This window comes from Cervus canadensis, chromosome 8, assembly GCF_019320065.1.
Source record: "Cervus canadensis isolate Bull #8, Minnesota chromosome 8, ASM1932006v1, whole genome shotgun sequence".
NCBI lineage: Eukaryota > Metazoa > Chordata > Mammalia > Artiodactyla > Cervidae > Cervus > Cervus canadensis.
Window position 1 is genome coordinate 66259509 of NC_057393.1, and position 13646 is coordinate 66273154.

Below are 13646 nucleotides of genomic sequence, written 5' to 3' on the forward strand. Positions count from 1 at the left end.
TTTTATTTTTCAGCAGGAAATGTATAGGAGTGAAATTGTTGGATCATCAGGTAAGTATATGCATAGTTGTATACAAAACTGCCAAAGCAGTTTTCCAAAGTTATTATAACATTTTATATTCCTACTTTCAATGGATGAGAGTTCCAGTTGTTCTTCACCAGCATTTGATATTGTCTAGCTTTCTAGTGTTAGCCAGTGGGTGTGAAGTGGCATTTCAGTTTAGTTTTAACTGGCACTTTCCTGATGATTAGTGATGCTAATCACTTTTTTATGTGCTTGTTAACTCTTTGTATACCTTCTTTCATGAAGGATCTGTTCAAACCAATTGCTCAATTTTTATTGAGATATCTGTCATTTTATTATTGATTTGTAGGAGTTCTTTAAACATTCTCAGTACACATCCTTTGTCAGGCATATGTGTTCTGAATACTTTTCCCCAGTCTACAGCTGCTTTCTCATTTTGTGAATCGTGTTTCAAAGAGCCAATGTTTTAAATTGATAAAGATCAATTCTATACTTTTTGTTTTCTTTTATGGTTACTGCCTTTTGTGTCATAAAGATATTCTGTTTCCTTTCAGAAGTTTTAGAGTAATTAGCCTTTTTGTTTAAGTCTGTCCATATCCAATTTTTTAAAATGTATAATGTGAGGTATCGGTTGAGGTTCACTTTTTTTTTTCCTGTATGATTATCCAGTTGTGCCAGCACCATCCTTTTGAAAAGACTTTCCTTTTCCCATTGAATTGCTTTGCCTCCTTTATCAAAATCAATGGGCTGTATAAATGTGGATCTATTTCTAGATCCTTTATTCTGTTTCATTAATCCATTCGTCTATCCTTACCCTAATATCACATCCCATCTTTAGCACTATAAGCTTATAGTTAATCTTTAAGCCCTCTAGCCCTGTTCACATTTTTCAATATGATTTTGGTCTTCTAAATCTTTAGCATTTCATTTAGAGTCACCTTGTTAATTTCTGTACCAAAGCCATTGGGATTTTGAATATATAGATCAATTTAGGGCACTGAATATATAGATCAATTTAAGGGAAACTGACATCTTGATACTGAGTTTTCCAATCCACAAACAGGCATATCTCTCCATTTTCTTAATTTCTTTCAGCATTGTTTTATAGTTTTCAGTGTAGAGGCTTTGTACATTTTTATTAAATATATTTCTATATATTTTATGGATTTTTGGCTATTAAAATGTTTTAAATCTCATTTTTATCTCATTTTCTAATTGTTTGGTTAAAAATACTATTGATTGGATAACCACAATGGTGTGACCACTCACCTAGAGCCAGACATCTTGGAGTAAGAAGTCAAGTGGGCCTTAAGAAGCATTACTATGGATAAAGCTAGTGGAGGTGATGGAACTCCAGCTGAACTATTTCACATCCTAAAAGATGATGCTGTTAAAGTGCTGCACGCAATATACCAGCAAGTTTGGAAAATTCAGCAATGACCCCAGGACTGGAAAAGGTCAGTTTTCATTCTAATCCCAAAGAAAGACAATGCCAAAGAATGTTCAAACTACTGCACAATTGTACTCATTTCACATGCCAGCAAGATAATGCTCAAAATCCTTCAAGCTGGGCTTCAGCAGTACATGAACTGAGGATTTCCAGATGTACAAGCTGGATTTAGAAAAGGCAGAGGAAGCAGAGATGAAATTGCCAATATCTGTAGGATCATAGAAAAAGCAAGGGAATTCCAGAAATGCATCTACTTCTGCTTCATTGACTACGCTAAAGCCTTTGATTGTGTGGATCTCAACAAAATGTGGAAAATTCTTAAAGAGATGGAAATACCAGAACCTTACCTGTCTGCAGGTAAGGTGAGAAACCTTACCTGAGAAACCTGTATGCAGGACAAGAAGCAACAGTTAGAACTGGACATGGAACAATGAACTGGTTCAAAATTGGGAAAGGAGTACATCAAGGCTATATACTGTCACCGTGTTTATTTAACTTCTATGCAGAGTACATCCTGCAGAAATGCCAGGATGGATGAATCACAAGCTGGAATCAAAATTTCCAGGAGAAATATCAGTAACCTCAGATACGCAGGTGACACCACCCTAATAGCAGAAAGCGAAGAGGAACTAAAAAGCCTCCTGATGAAGGTGAAAAGAGGAGAGTGAAAAAGCTGGCTTAAAACTCAACATTCAGGAAACTAAGATCATGGCATCCAGTTCCATCACATCATGGCAAATAGATGCGGGGCGGGGTGGGGGGAAGGAAACGGTGACAGACTTTATTTTCTTGGGCTCCAAAATCATTGAGGATGGTAACTCAGCCATGAATTAAAAGATGCTTGCTCCTTGGAAGAAAAACTATGACAAACCTAGACAGTGTATTAAAAAGCACAAACATCACTTTGCCAACAAAAGTTCATATAGTCAAAGCTATGGTTTTCCCAATAGTCTTGTACAGATGTGAGAACTGGACCATAAAGAAAGCTGATCCCTGAAGAATTGATGCTTTTGAATTGTGGTCTAGAGAAGACTCTTGGCGGTCCCTTGGACAGCAAGGAGATCAAACCAGTCAATCCTAAAGGAAATCAACCCTGAATATTCATTGGAAGGACTGATGCTGATGCTGAAGCTGAAGCTCCAATATTTTGGCCACCTATGTGAAGAGCTAACTCATTGGAAAAGACCCAGATGCTGGGAAAGATTGATGGCAGGAGAAGGGGATGACAGAGGATGAGATAGTTGGATGGAATCACTGATTTAATGGAGTTGAGTTTGAGCAAACTCAGGGTGATAGTGAAGCACAGGGAAGCCTGGCATGCTGCAGTCCATGGGGTTACAAAGAGTCAGACATGACTGAGCATCTGAACAATAACAACCATTGACTTTGTATGTTGATTTGTGACTTACTAAATTAACTCATTTGTACTAGTTGTTTTATTCTCAATTCCTTTGTATTCTGTACATACACATATTGCATGTGTGTTAAGTCACTTCAGTCGTGTCCAACTCTTTGTGACTCTATGGACTGTAGCCCACCAGGATCCTCTCTCATGGGTTTCTACAGGCAAGAATACTGTAGTGGGTTGCCATACGCTTCTCTAGGGGATCTTCCGAACCCAGGGATCGAACCCATGTCTCTTATGTCTCCTGCATTGGAAGGTAGGGTCTTTACCTCTACCACTACCTGGGAAGCCCATACAAACATACTTATTATTTATGAATAAAAAACATTTTATAGATAATAAATATGTTTGTATTTATTTATATTTTATATATAAGTAAATATTTATATATATTTTATATTATATTTATAAATTATATATTTATATTTTATTTGTAAAGTATATTTGTTTATAAATTTATAATTATAATTTATAATAATTTATAAATCTACTTATAAACTTATATTTATATTTTATTTATATTTATTTATACATTTATTTATTATAAATGTATAATTCATATACATTTATGAATCGTATTTATTTCTCTTGTCTTATTGTACTAGCTAAAATCTACAGTACAATGTTAAACAGAAGTGGTGTGATGGACAAGTTTAGGATCTGATAGATATTTGTGAAACACTCCATCTCAAACAGTGAAATACATATTCTTTGAAGTATTCATGGAAAATTCACAAAACATACCATACTTTAGACTATAAAATTAATCTCAATTAAAAGAATTGAAATCATAAAGAGTCTGAAATCTGACCACAGTGGACTCAAATTGGAAATCAATAACGGAAAAAAAAAAAGGAAAATTTCCTAACACTTGCAAATTAAATAATTATGTAATATGCAGTTCATTCAGAAAGTTTCAAAATAAATTTTAAAAATACTTAGAACTGTGATAATGAAAATACACAATATCAAAATTTCTGAAATGCAGCTTGGGGTTAAGAAGGAAATTTATCATACTGAATACTTACATTGGAAGAAAGCAAAGGTTCTCAAATCAATTTCATTTAGTTCAAAACATTGTCTAATTTCCCATGGGATTATTCTTTGACCCATGAATTATTTATGTGTGCTGTTTAATTTCCAAATATGCAGTGTTTTCCAGATACCTTTTGTCATTAATGTTTAATTTACTCAAATGTGGTCACAGAGCAAACTTTTCATGGTCTCAATCCTTTAAAATTTATTAGAATTTGTTTTCTGGATGATCTATCATGATGAATATGCTATATGCATTTACAAATAATGTGCATTCTGCAATTGTTAACTATACTATTCTAAAAATGTCAATTAGGTAGTGTTAGTTGAAAACAACAAATTGATAATTTTGTTTGAATCTATATCCTTACAAAAATTTTAATCTCATTCTTCTATCAAATGCTGAAAGAATAGTGTTAAAATATTCTAATGTAATTTCTCTACTTCTTCCTTTAATTTTGTGAATATTTGCTTCTTGTCTCTTGAAGCTTTATTATTAAGAACCTAGACATTAATAGTATCATGTCTCTTGATGACTGACCATTTATCTTGATGTAATATCTCTCTTTATTGCTGATAATAGTTTTTGTTTTGAAGGCTACTTATCTGATATGAATATAGCAACAATAATTTTTCTTACATGTTAAGAAAATGTGTTTTATATGGTACAGCACAAAATTGATAATAAAAAAGATAGTTACATCTGAGCAATAAGATAAAAGGCAAATAAATCAATGTGAATTTAGATTCATTGTACATACGGATCATAGCATATACTTAAAAAATTTAGATGGCTTTACTGAAATATAATTGACATATAATAAACTTCATTTTTAAAAACTACATATATTTGACATATAAAAATGTATTCATTCTGGAGATATATATGTGAAGCCTACACTGTAATCAAGATTGTGACTCTATTCATCACTCCTGAAAGTTTCCTCATGTGACTTTGTAATCTTCTCCACCCACCCTACTTGTCCTCTCTATCACTGCCACGCAAACGCCAATTTGTTTTCTGTCACTGCATGTTAGTGTGAAGATTCTACAGTTTTACAAACATGGAACCATACAATATATACTCTTCTTCTGTCTGGTTTTTTTCATTCTGCATACTCATTTTGAGATTCACCCATGTTGTTGAGTATATCAGCAGCGCATTCCTTGTTATTTCTGAGCAGTGTTATGGTGTGTGGATTTCCCACAATTTTATTTATCCGACCGCCTGTTGATGGGCACTTGGGCTGTTTCCAGTTTGGGGCTGTTACAGATAAAATTTCCACGAACATTTGTGTCCAAGTCTTCATATTTGATATATGCTTTCATTTTCTCTTGGGTAAATATCTTGGAATGGAGTACCTGGATTATACTATTGGTGTATATTAAACTTTTAAGATATCAACAAACTGTTAGTTTTCCAAAGTGGTCGCACCATTTTACATTCCCATCAGTAGTGCATGAGTGTTCCAGTTCCTTCACATTCTTGCCAATGTTTGGTATGGTCACTGTTTTGAAGTTTAGCCATTTTAACAGGTATGTAGCAATATGTCATTGAGACTCTAATTTTTATTTCTCTAATGACTAATGATGTTGAGCATCTTTTCATGTACTTTTGTGTCATCTTCGATGAAAGATCTGTTTAAATCTTTTGTCCGTTTTTCAGTTGGTTATTTCTTTTTTTTATTGTTGAGATTTGACATTCTGGGTATTAAGTCCTTTATCAGGTATAAACTTGAAAATATTTTCCCCCAGTCTGTGGCTTGTCTTTCCAGTCTCTTAATAGTGCCTTTTAAAGACTGGAAGCTTTTTATTTTGATGAAATCCAGTTTATTGATTTGTTCTTTTATAGATTGTTTCTGGTGGTATATCTAAGAAATCTCTCTATTTTTTTACAAAAATTTTTCTCTATGTTTTCTTCTATAAGTTTTATATTTTACAGTTAGGTCTATGATACATTTGGAGATACTTTTTTTATATGGTACAAGGTAGTGATCCAACTCCATTTTTTTTCTTCTGTCTTTTATTTGTTTTTTTGCATATTGACATCCAGTTTTTCTAACACCATTTATTGAATAGACTAACTTGTGTCCCTTGATCTGCCTTTGCACTTTAGTAAAAAAAAAATCCGTTATCCGTCTATGTGTGGGCTTAGTTTGGGATTCTTCATTCTGTTCCATTAATCTGTCTATCTTTGTATCAATACCACACTGTTTTGATTGCCCTAGCTTTAAAGTAAGCCTTGAAATCAAGTAGTGTTAGTTCTCCACTTTTTTCTTATTTTTCAAAGTAATTCTCACTATCTAACTCCTTTGAATTTCTGTATAAATTTTAGAAACAGCTTGTGAATTTCAACTAAAAGCCTGCTGGGATTTTAATTAGAATTGTATTGAATCTACACACCAGTTTTGGGAGAATTTATATCTTAACAGTATTAGCTTTTATTTAATTTCTCTTGGCAATATTTTACGGTTTTTGATGTTCAGGTATTCACACATTTTATCATATTTATCCCTGAATATTCTATATTTTTACACTATTACAAGTTATATTTTTTAAATTTCAATTTACAATTGTTTCTTGCCAGTAGAGAAGTACTGCATAACTGATTTTTAAATATATTGATCTTATATCCTGCAACCTTGCTAAACTCATTAAATCTTCTAGCTTTTTGTAGATTCCATCAGATTTTTTACAGAGATCATCAACTTGTTTGCAAATAAACAGTTTTATTTATTTCTTGCTGATTTGGTTGCCTTTGGTTTCTTGTCTGATTTTACTGGAAAGAACCTGTATAATATTTTTCTCCTCCAAGCTTTATTGAGATATCATTGATATAAAACATTGTGTAAGTTTAAGGTGTATTGTTGTGGTCTTTTACAGACCGGGACCTGGGGACTGGAGTCAACAAAAAGAAAGAGAGAAAGAGAGAGAGAGAGCAGTATCTCTCGGGTTACATGGAAAACCAATAAAGCCCATACACAGGACTTGTACTGCTTAGGAAGGCACAGGGCATCCTCTCAAGGAGGTCTTGAAAGCCCGGGCGAGAAAGTGAGCTCTGTAGGTTTCCACGCTCCGAAGAGAATGAAGACAGAAAGAAGGATGCGGGGGACCCAAGTCTTTAGTGGAACAAGGATATTTTATTAGCAGAAATGTATGCTTATATATCTTCAGTAAAATGATTACTCAGCCATTACAAAGAATGAAATTCCACCAGTTGTAACAAAATGGATATTCTAATAAACACAAGGTCGCTGAAGACAGTCACTGAAGGGAGTCACTGAAAGGAATCCAAGCAGGTGCCCTTTCCCATGATCTCAGTCCTGAGAACTGCGTGCAGCTCTACTCCTTCCTGTATTCCAGAACATAAGGAACAGAGAGTCCTTGAGAAATGGCATACAAAGGAAAATGCAACATATTGGATCCCTTAAAGTTGAACGTCCCCTGATAGTGTATAACATATTGATTGATATCTTTATGTATGACAAAATGATTACTACCTCCATCATGTCACATAGTTACCATTTCTTTTTGTAGTGAGAACATTTAAGAGCTATTGAGCAATTTTTAAGTATATGATACTGTATTAGGAACTATAATCACCATGCTAGACATTAGATCCCCAGAAATTATTTATCTTATAACTGGAAGATTGTACCCTGTGACCAACATCTCTCCATTCCCTTCACCCCACATCCCCTGGCAACCACCACTTTACTTTGCTTCTATGAGTTTGACTTAATTAGTTTCCACATACAGGTGAGGTCATAAAATATCTGTCTGTCTGACTTCTTTCACTTGCATAATATCCTTAAGATTCATCTACATTGTCACAAATGGCAGGATTTCCTTTTTTCTCATGACTGAATAACATTCCATCATATATACGTACAAGGGTTCCCTTTTCTCCACATCATTGTCAGTACTTGTTATCTTGTCTTTTTGGCAATAGCCATTCTAATAGGTGTGGGGTGATAGCTCACTGTAATTTTGATTTGCATTTCTTTCATAATTAGTGATGTTGAACACCTTTTTATGTACTGATTGACCATCTATAGTCTTCTTTAGGGGCTCCCCTGGTGGATCAATCATAAAGAATCCTCCTGCAATGCCGGAGACTCCCTGTGATGCAGGACATCCAGGTTCGATTTGTGGGTCGGGAAGGTCCCCTAGAGAAGGAAATGACAACCCACTCCAATATTCTTTCTAGGGCAATACCATGGGCAGAGGAGCTTGTTGGGCTACATTCCATGCGGTCACAAGAGTCAGACACAATTTAACAACTAAAACCATCACCACCACCACCACAACCATGTCTTCTTTAGAAAACTGTCTATTCAGTTTCTCTGCCCATTTTTAAATTGGTGGGTTTTTTTTTTTTTTTTTTTTGCTATTGAGTTATATGAGTTCTTTCCTATATTTTAGCTACTAACCTCTTCTCAGATATATGATTTTCAAATATTTTCTCACATTTCATAAGTTGCCTTTTCATTTTATTGATTTTTTCTTTTGCTGGGCAGAAGCTTTTTAGTTTAATGTATTTAATGCAGTCACACTTATTTTTGCTTTTGTTGCTTGTGCTTTTGGTCTCACACCATAAAAATCATTGCCAAGGCCTGTGTTGAGGAGTTCTTTCCCTGTGTTTCCTTCTAGGAGTTTCACAGTTTGGGTTCTTGTGTTCAAGTCTTAATGCATTTTGAGTTAATTTTTGTGAATGGTATAAGATAGGGGTCCAGTCTCATTCTTCTGCATGCAGTCACCTAGTTTTCCTAACACCATTTTTATTACTCACAACTCTATTTCCTTTACAGATGCATTATACAATTGTCTTTCCTTCTACCATCATTCCTATTAGCCTGAAGAGTATCCTCTTATTAGTTCTCTTAATGTGCATAAAATGACAATGAAAAATGCTTTATTTTATTGTAATTTTTGAAGACTGCTTTTGCTGAATAGTGACTTGTAGGTTGACAGGATTCTTTTCCCCCAACCACTGGAAAAATCTTCTTCCATTATCCTCTAGCTTTCATTGTTTCTTTTTAGAAGTCAGTGTTCCTATTGTTCCTCTGAATATAATGTGTCATTTTTCTCTATCTGCTCTAAGACTTTCTTTTTACATTCATGATTTATTGCTATGTAACAAATTACCCCCAAACTTAGTGTTTTACAACACTGAACATTAATTTCTTCATAGTTTCTGTGGGCCAGGAATTTGGGAGCAACTTCATTCATGTTTTTTGCTTCATATCTTTCATGAGATTGCTGTCAGGATGTTGCCTGGAGCTACAGTTTATCTAAAGGTTTGACAGATCAGAGGACACACTTCCAAGATGCTTCACTCACATGGCATGAGCAGGAGCGATTATACCGCTTTTTGGCAGAAGGCTCCAGTTTCTCACCGTGTGGACCTCTCCATGGGTCTGCTGCAGTCTCCTCAGAGCACGGCATCTGACTTGCCCCAGAGTGAGTGATCCAATAGTGAGCGTCACCTCTCATGACCTAGTCTTGACAGACACACTCTCCCTTCTACCATATTATTTATTAGAAGGGAGGCACTAAGCCAGTCAGTTTTTCTTTCTTTCTTTCTTTCTTTCTTTTTTTTTTTTTGCCTGATTGCTCTGGTTAGGTCTTCCACTACTATGCTGAATTAGAGTGGTGAGAGTGGGCACCCTTGTCTTGTTCCTGAGCTCAGCCCTGTGTGACATTTAGGCACTGTTCCTTCAAATCATGTTGGTTGGTTCCTATCCTGGCCTCGGGTAGTTTCCTCAGATGAATTTGCTGATCAGAACTCTGCTGAATACTCAAAGGGCAATATCCGCAGATCTCTTGAATTCTTTTTCTGTACCATCTTCTTCTCTCTAGTGCTAGAGCTCTGTCTTGTGAATTCTAGATGACTTAATCTCTCTGGACTCACAGCTCTGTGTCCTCAACTTAGGATATCTTCCAAGCTTTACCTGAAATACCCCTCCTTGAACTGTAGCCTGGAAGTATTTTCAAATACTAAGCTGAGGAAATCATCAGATATACCTCACTTATTTCCCATATCTCAAGAATCACTGTTCATCTTCTTTTAATTATTTTTATTATTTTTTATTTGGCTGCACTGGGTTTTAATTGCACCATGTGGGATCTTTTAGTTGCAGCACATGGAATCTTTAGTTGTGGCATGCGAACTCCTAGTTAGGCATGTGGGAGCTAGCTCCCTGACCAGAGATTGAACCTGGACCCCCTGTATCAGGAGTGTGGAGTCTTAGCCACTGAACCACCAAGGAACCCCCTGTCCTTCAGTTTTTTGATGTTTGGTGTCTTGAAAACCATGTTTCATGTATTTTGTCATTGTCAACATTCAAGGGGTGAGAAATTAGGTATAACCAACCTCCTGCAGGGAAGGACTTCCCTGGTGGCTCAGATGGTAAAGCATCTGCCTGCAATGTGGGAGACTCGGGTTCAATGCCTGGGTTGGGAAGATCTCCTGGAGAAGGAAATGGCAATCCACTCCAGTATTCTTGCCTGGAAAATCCCATGGATGGAGGAGCCTGGTAGGCTATAGTCCATGGGGTTACAAAAAGTCAGACACAACTGAGTGACTTCACTTTCACTTTCCTGCAGGGAAGGGCATCAAAGAATTTGTAGACATGTTATAAAACTACCATAGTTTTCATTTTTAACTTTCATCAATTTGACTATGATATACCTAGGCTGTGTGAGTTTTTTTGTTTGGTTGTTTTTTTTCTCCTCGTTTATTTGCTTATTCCACTTAGGATTCATTGAGCACCTTAGATCTCTGAGTTAATATTTCTCATCATTTAATCATTATTTTTTTCAAACAAAAATGTTTTTTTGCCCCATTATCTATCCTTTCCTTCTGGGACTCCAAATACATATCAGACAACTTAATCTTATCCCACAGGTTATTGAGGTTCCATTCATTATTTTTATATCAGTTTTATTTCTCTGTTTTTATTTGGATAATTGTCACCTAACTTCAAGTTTCACTTATCTCATCTTTTGCAGTGTTTAAGTCTATAAGTGAATTGTTTCATATACATTTTTTTCTATAATTTCTGTTTTAGAGTTACTATTTCTTTCCTGAAATATTCCATCTATTCACCTGTTATGCCCATCATTTCCTATGCTGCTGCTGCTGCTGCCCCATAGACAGCAGCCCACCAGGCTCCCCCGTCCCTGGGATTCTCCAGGCAAGAACACTGGAGTGGGCTGCCATTTCCTTCTCCAATGCATGAAAGTGAAAAGTGAAAGCGAAGTCGCTCAGTCATGTCCGACTCTGTGCGACCCCATGGAATGCAGCCCAACAGGCTTCATCCATGGGATTTTCCAGGCAAGAGTACTGGAGTGTGTTGCCATTGCCTTCTCTGATCTTTTCCTATACATAGTCTCTAAAGTGAATTTATAACAATTCTGTTAACATCTTATTCCTCTTATTCCAATAACTAGGTCATCTGTGGATCTGCTTGTAGTGACTGTTTTCTTCTTGATTATGGATCATATTTGCAGTGGTATAAATGTTTAACAACCAGCTCTCTGAAGAAGGAGAAGGAAGAGGAGGGTGGGGACGTGGAAAAAAAGACACGGCAGCAGCAGTCGTTATTTGTGGTGTTTGCCAGTTTTCATTGTGTGAATACTCCCATTAGACCTGAGTTCAAGTTACCAACATTTCATAACTGAACACAGAGTTATAAAAAGAAATGTGCACAATAGGCTCTCAAGAGCAGAGCTAGTTCCAGCACACCACTGCAGATTTTCTTATTTCCTCATATGTACAATTGTTTTAATGACTACTATCTAGAAAAAAAATATGGGACTGAAATGTAATTTTGCTTTCTTTGCTTATGTTTTTCACACAGAGTATAAACTCTTTCCTCTGTCCATGGTAAGAAGCAGATCAATCAGATTCTTCCTGGATTGAGTTCATTGGTGTTGGGCTTCAGCTTTAATTAGATCGAGTCACTTATAATTAGCTCTATTGGCAACCTCAAGTACCTTGAGCAGGTTTTCAATCTTGTTACTGAGCTGGGAATGGGTTTGGCTGCAGTTTCAGGTGGTCTTTTGGTTTACCTTTGGATCCAATTCTAGCAGGACCTTGGAATTCAAGGGCTTGAGGAAGACAGAGCACCATGTGATTCTCTCTCTCAGAGTGAACATAACTTAATGGTGAAACCCAGAGGTAATCGAGTCAGACTGCTTGGATTGGGATCTAAGCTCCTGTCCTTGACAGTTGTGTGCATTTGAACATGACCCCTTGCTTGTCTCAATCTCAGTTTCCTAACTAGGAAATAGGCATGATTCCTACCTGGGAAAGAGTTCTCATGGGGCAACTGGGAGGAGGAAATGAGATGAGCTATGTGACTTGACTAGTACAGTGCCTGACACCCAGTCCTTCCCCTTCAGCACTATTATTCCAGTCTGAGGTCACAGGATTCACCTCTCCTGGAGGGGCTAGCTTAGACCTCTCTCTTACCAGTGGCAACAACAAAAGGGGCCTGGTAGGAGCTTTAGTCCCTTCATGATGCTATTCCATCTTTCCTCCAAGCCATCACTTAAAATAATATTGCTTGATATGGGTGGGCCCTAATCCAATAAGACTGGTGTCCTTACAAGAAAGGGACATTTGGACAGAGACACACACAGACGGAAGATGACACGAAGATACACAGGGAGAAGCCCACGTGAAGACACAGGATTGGAGTGATGCAGCTGTGAGTCAAGAAGCTCCAAGGACTGCTGACCAGGAAGCTAAGAAGAGGCGAGGAGGGATTCTGCCCGGCGTCAGAGGGAGCACGGCCCTGCCGACACCTCATTTTAGACTTCTAGCCTCCAGACTGTGGGACAATAAATGTCTACTGTTTTAAGCCACCTAGTTTGTGACATTTTATTTTTGCAGCCCTGGGAAATGAAACAAGCCCCTTTAGAAAGAGTTACTATAATGACCCTAATATACAACAAGCATGTCTGCTACACCCTCTCTGCACTCCCTTAATATCTGAGTTTCTCCCCCAAAGTCCCTCCTAACTGAGGCTCTACTGCCCCTTCCCCAACCAGAGAAGAAACTACTAGTTCCCCCGACCCTCCTCCTCTTGCCCCTCACTGCCCCAGTCCCATCCTGCCCTCACCTTCCAGGAATCACCTCTGCCCTCATGCTCCAAAGTGGGGACCTGGACCCTCAGAGGGGCAAACAAATCTTGAGCCTCTTCTGGGCTCTGCAATACTTGGTCCGTTGGGATTCTTGCAGCCCTTCTCCCACAAGAAAGATGCTGCCAGCCCTGTGTTTTATAAAGACCCTGAGGCTCACAGTCATTGGGGAAAAGCGGACTCCAGAGGGGAGTGTCAGAAATCAGGCTCAGCGGTCACTCCAAAGTCTTCCTCTTTGCATTCCCGGAGACAGTGGCCAGTGCGTTGGCCCCCAGATGGGCCTCTCTTCTCCCTGGGGCTCTCCCAGACTGGGCAGGCTGAAGGACTCTCTTGCAGTCTTTGGGGATTCTTGCTAGACAAGCAAGCTCCCTTCCTCATGGCTCTAGTTTAGCCAGAGGGCTTCCCCACGCAGGGGTGGCCTTTCCTGTTCAACACTAATTTATTGTGTCTCCCACTGAGCTCGCTTCAGGGGAAAAACATGCTGGGAAGAAGTAGCAGCTTGTGAAGGCAGTGAGTCCTCTTAGGCACTTTCCTTTTTTTTTTTTAAATCACTCTCCTGAAGTTAGTCAGTTGCATAACATC